Consider the following 6,402-nt stretch of genomic DNA (forward strand, 5'->3'; position numbering starts at 1 on the left):
GAAGGCAACCAGATTCACAAACAGAAAAAGTCAAGAGTACCGAGCACTGTTAATGTTTTTTTATTTGTTGGTTTAAGTCAGAGCTGGCCAAACAATTTATAGAGTTTTCCAGAGGAAAGGTTGAATCTTTTACCAAACTTGAAATGGTTAAGTATACCACAAATATTAAGTTGGATAGCTATTCTCAGAAAGTGAATGAGATAAAGGGGCAAAACTCAGAAATCCTTCTCTGGAACACACCTCCCATTTTAAAACAAGAAAAAGGGATTAGGAGAGGAGGTTGGGGAAGGACCCTTAAATAAATCTGTAGTCTTTAAAAGGAGAGAGAGCAAGGAGAAGAGAAGGTAGAAGTGGGAAGTAGGATGGTAAGCAATTCTTTTCTCCAGCCTCAAACCTCTTTTTAAGACTACAACTTTCCAAATGTATTGTCATCTGTAAGTGTTTAGAATTTGTCTAAGAATAATGGCTTCTAATGTTGCTACCTGACAAGTGTGAGGATGAAAGGAGGAAGTCTTATCAGTACAGGTGGGCACAGAGATAGTTGTAGTGACTGAGGATAACCCCAGTGTTCTTTTTCTCCTTAAGGATTTGGATCAGTAATGACCCGGCTACTGTGCTGAGTTCAGGAAATCAGAGCTGCACGTTCTTTTAGAAACCAGACAATAACCTTGTTCCCTTGCCTCCCTCTCCTGCACCTCGACCCTGCAGACTGCCAACTCTCACCCACTTTAAATGCATCAAGCCCATTACCATCCCAAGAGTATCAACCAGATAAATGCGGAACATGTCTACTGACCACAGTTAAAAGAAAAACAAAATTAGAACTACTGGTTTTTGTTTGTTTCACCGCCCCCTCTTCCCAGCCCCAGCCCTTTGTGTGTGATGATTCCCCTTCAAACCACCCACAGACAGAGCATACGAGAAGAAATGGTAATTTTTGGTTTAAAAGTTCACTTACCACGGCAACCTCATATTGCTTTGTCATGCTTTTTGCACTTAATTTTTCAAAACTGCTTGTGCAGGGCGCAGAACTGGGAAGGCAGGACTAAAGTATCTCTAGTAATCACAACAAAAAGGAGAGAACATTCACCAATCAGAATGACATTTAAATGCACAAACCTCAGAGCAAGACGCACGGTTCACACCACAGGAGGGAGAGGGTGGGGGTGGGCAAAGCCAAGCTAACAAAACAAAAGGTAAGGGGGAGAGTTGAGTGGTTGGAGGGCAAATTGATCCAAGCCTTCTTTGGACTGAGGACTGGCTTAAAACCACCACCACCATCACCCCCCGCTCCCAGCACCCCAGCGATTACCGGAGTGACTTGGACTTGCCTCCAGCCAGCTCAAGTGCAGGAGAGGAATGCCCCATCTAAGTTCACTAGCCCTGTCACAGTCTTCCACTGCCTGATGGGTTCGTTCAGGAGAACACTTCCAGAGGCATCCGTCCACTTGAGGTCTGGGTCTGGCGCCTGCTGCGGGGTTGCTGAGAGCAGCTGCTAGGATCGTTGCCGTCGCGTTCCTGCCTCATTCGCGCTGCACAATAGTCCCGGCTGGGTGCACCTCATTAAGCCAGCCCGAGAGCCCCGGGAGCAGGGCAAGCCGTGTGACAGCGCTGCCCCTTTGTAATGACTGTGTGATGGATGCAACCGAAGGGTGGGGTCTGGGTGGGTCAAAACTGTTAATGACAGTATGTATCATTCTGTCTGTCCTCCAGGAGAGGGAAGCCCCCTGCCCTCCCCCAGGTCTCTCTCTCTCTCTCACACACACTCTCTCTCTCTCTCTCTCTCTCTCTCTCTCTCTCTCTCTCTCTCTCTCTCTCCCTTCCTCTTTCCCCACCTCCCTATAGCATGTTCTGCAGTCAGCGTTCAAAAAAAGTATGAAAACCATCGGGTCATTTCTATCTTGGTGACAGCGATTTTATCCAAACACTTAAAGGAAACAGAAGATCCTAAAGTCGAGAATACGGGTGCGGGAAGGGCAAGAAGAGCGGGCGGCGTGGGTGCGGGAGCGAGCGGGATATTAACTGGCGGGTAGTTTGTAACGGAGTCAACTCGCACCGACCCCGCGCGGCTCCGGGAGGCGCGGGACTGCGCTTCCGCGCGCACCGCGTTGCTCGCGAGGCCAGGGACTGTCTAGGGGGCGCGCAGCAGGGCGAGGAGAGGGAAATAAAACCAAGCCGAGAGCCCCCGGGCTGGGGAGGAAACTGCAGGAAGGGTCTTGCACTCTGACCGCGCGCAGCCTGTGGGGAAGAATCCGGCACCCAGACCGAAAGCCCAGCCGGACGGGGAGGGGCTGCCAGGGCGCAGGAATGAGTTGCGGGGTCCCACACGGCCGGGTCGGGCGAGGGGTTCTGTCCCGGGCTGGTGGGTAGTCCTAGAGCCAACGACCCCCCCTTCTCCTTCACAGTTCCGGGCTCCTCCTGTGCCGCGGAGCACCGCCCTGCAGGTGCGCAGCGAAGTCACTGTCTCCGGGGCTCGACCCCCGACTTCTTCCTCACGCCCGCCTACAGACCTGACACCCCGTCCCGCCTCACTCCTCTCCGTCTCGCCCCGGCTGCCCCCCGGGAAGGCAGAAAGCACTAAAAACGCCTCTCCTTTTGCCCACTTTGTGGAGTCTTGGAGCTTTGCTTCCCTGACTCCCTCTTGTCCTTTTGAAAACATCCACGGATACCTTTTTTTTTTCATTTCAATTTTGTTAATGGTCAGAAGAATCCAGTTCACAGGCACTGATTTTTCAAGTACAGGAAAGTCTCACAGGGCTTTAATTTCCCTACGTGGACAAATAGGCTATTATTTTATAAGTCAACTTTCTATTTCCAACTTGCTGTGAGGCTCTATACTCTTGATGTGCCTACAAAGCACCTGTTCCAAACAACGTGAGCGATGTCTCCAGAACCGCGTGGATATTTATTTACGTTGATTAGAGTTTAGGGAGCACCATGTCTCTGACACTATGTAATCAACTACTCTCTTCATCACTGATGCCTTTTAGCAGCTAGAAGAAAGCAATAAGCAGAGAAAAAACAGGACATTTATGTCTAATGAAACCTCTCTCTCTTTTATGTCAGCTATTTATTAATCACTTAAAATTTGTGTATATAGGTTGTGCAGCCTGTTCTAGGCTATGGGAGTTCCTTCAGAAAGATGTTTATGACCCTCCTCAAAAAGCTTCTGCTATCTGGGGAAGGTAAAAGAATCGGAGGCTCTTAATTGCTTCCAATAAGAAACCACTTGGAGTAGATGGGAAGGAAAGATCTTGTCAGAAGACTTTGAGCATAGGAAAAGAAGGATGTGGTGTTGATTTTGCAGGGTTCCCTCAGGTTTTATAAACCTTCAATGTCACAGAAAACGTCCTCTTTTTTTAACCAGTAACTTTTCACAACTTTTTACAATTCTATGATTTGAAGGTAGTACCAGATTTATGTTCATGTTTTTTCCATAATTAGGTAAAGGGGGAAGATTGGGGAGGAAGGAAGAACAGTTAGAATCAGTGAAAAATCTAAATAAATTGACTTATTAAGTAATATATTGACTGACAGCAATACTGATTTAATAAAGCATGCTTAGAAGAAATCCCTAGAGATATACCTTAATGAGGAATAAGAATTATATATAATAAACAAAATAATTGTTTCTACATAAATACCTCATTTGAGCATGAAAACTTAAAACAGTTGCATTTACATTGTTTTACTAATAATTTGCATAATGTAATAGCTAAAAATAGTGAAGATAGCAAATGGTTTTGTAGTAAGTTATCAATTGTAAGTATAATAATAAACAATAAAAGTTATGTTGCTATTAAAGCTCTCCATTCCTCAAGACCTAGATGGGCAAGATACTAAATACTTTCCTCTGAACATATTATCCTGATTGAAAACTATGACCTTTTTTTAAATAATAGCTCATTAGCTGGCTGGGTAAGTTCCCTCTCTATCCTCATGAACTTTTCAAGAGTTTTGAAGGCATTCTGGAAAATACACACTTTACTAAATTCACTTTTCTTCTCCAACCTAGATTTACATCATTAGGAGAGGAATAACGGAAGGGATGGGAATGCTAACTCATGGAATAAAGGTGTTTTCCTTGACACTTTGAAAAGTAGACAAAAGAAATGAACGATAAATTTGGAAAGTGGGTCTTTTACTAAATGAAACTTTTAAGATGGGATAAAAACAGCTCCAGTAAGTGTGTACATTAAACGTATTAACCCTGTGAAACATAAGATTGCACCTGGGAGAAGTTAGCACAGTTGGAGATTATTAAGACACATCAACGCACTCAGCATTAATGAGAACTTGAGCCTCGTGTGGAACACAGTTGTACCAAATTGGCAAGAGTTATATACCTAAATGTAAACTGAAATTTTTCTAGGAGGGAAGGATATATCAAGCCCAAAGAAAAAGTGTAGATATATATATTTTTAAATCTACCATCCTGCAAAATATTTATCCTACCAAAATTTCCTAGCACATTCCACAATAACCTATATGATAGTATTAGTACATTCTGAAAAGAGATTGTTTAATACCTGACAAAGGTAATATGTTCTATTTTCTATTTTTATTAATACGATTATAGGCTTGATTTATTTCAGGCCCTGCTCTATGTGGCAGGAGAAAATAGAGGACAAAACAGTTTCTTTGGCATACATCAAGGAATACATTATAATCAATAAAAGCAAACTAAGTCTGGAAAATATATAAGCTAGGTATTAAATAAGCAATTCACCACCTGTAAATCTCCCACCAGTGGGTGAATGTTGAGTCATGCTAAAGGCTTCAGTGACTAATGGAATACAGTGCTTAATCCTAAATGACCTTGACTTTCTCCTTTTAGGAACTTCTCAACAAGTTTTGTGACAAGTAAAAACAAGATCACTGTGTTAGAATCCAGTATGGATTCTAAAGATTCTCCTTCATGCTACCTTTTAAGAGGAGGTTCAGTCTTTGGGAAAGCATTGTTGTTGTGCTCTTATGATGTCTTTGCCCATGTTAGCAGGATTTCTGGAGTCATATCGAAATTGGTTCCAGGGGCGCCTGGTTGGCTCAGTTGGTTAAGCGACTGCCTTCAGTTCAGGTCATGATCCCAGAGTCCTGGGATGGAGCCCCACATCGGGCTCCCTGCTTGGCAGGGGGCCTTCTTCTCCCTCTCCCTCTGCCCCTTCCACTGCTAGTGCTCTCCTGCTCTCTCTTTCTGTCAAATAAATAAATAAAATCTTAAAAAAAAAAAAAAGAAATTGGTTCCAGTGCTTATAAGCTGGATAACTTGGGCAATTCTCTTAACCACTGTAGGCCACACTTCCCTCTTTAGTAAAATCATAAGAACAAGGACCAACTCCTACTGTTGTGCTGATTTAATGATACAAAGTGTGAAAACACACTGCCTAGTAAAATGTAAGCCCTATTGAAACAGATAATGTAATGGGGCTCACTCAACACAAATTCCCAACCTCCTCCCTCCTGTCTTTAATTTAGAGCCTGAAAATATGAATATTTGATTTCCCAATTTCTCTTGCAACTATTAGTGGCTGTTACACAGTTCTGGCAAATTTAATATAAATACATATTTACTGAAGGATTGCCTGGAAAAACTTTTGCTTTCTTGATGACAGAGGAATAGACACAGCTTGCCACCACCTTTTGCCCATTTGCCCTATTGCCTTCTTCTTACCTGGATATTGTATGCTGTCTGGAGGTAAAGCAACCATCTTGCAATTAGGAAGCAGTAAGTTGAAGGCCAATCCCTGAAACCTGGTGAAGAAAGATGGGAAAACCTGGGTTCCTGATGACATGCTTGAGCTGTTCAATTAGTCCTGGACTGCCTACTTTTAGACTTCTCATTTTATATGGAAAAAAGCTCTATGTAAGCTGTCTGTCACTGAATATTCTGTATCTTGAAGCTTTCCCAGCTGATATATTGGCTCCTGTTGTGGTTTCCTGCTTCTAAACTCAATCTGCCTTGATTCTTATGACCCTGCGTGACAGTCATTTTGAGTTCCAGGTAAAAGGTTTCTGAGACTCCACCTGTAACCAGATCACTGGTATTGGATGGGATAATCTGCTCAAATTATTGAACAAGGAGTGGGTTTGTAAGAATCATTGATTTGAGGAAGTCTCACACTAAAATTCTTTTTGAAGAAGCTGCACAATTGAGCTATAATAAGTTGAACTTAAAGTTTATCTAGTCCAAACATCTTTCCTCTTTTCTTTTATGATTTTTTTTTTTTTGCTGTTGTTTTCAAACAAACATATAGGCATAGTCACCTTGGAATGTATCAATATTGAACTATTTAGAATATTCACCTTGGAATACTATAAACACTTATTTGTAATTGATGATCCTAGTTTGCTGCCATAGCCAAAAAAAATTAGATGCCTTTATTTAGGAAATATGTTCAGAAT

The sequence above is a fragment of the Mirounga angustirostris genome, unplaced genomic scaffold, assembly GCF_029215605.1.
Source record: "Mirounga angustirostris isolate CCGP_5_RB_7025 unplaced genomic scaffold, mMirAng1.0.hap1 SCAF_15, whole genome shotgun sequence".
NCBI lineage: Eukaryota > Metazoa > Chordata > Mammalia > Carnivora > Phocidae > Mirounga > Mirounga angustirostris.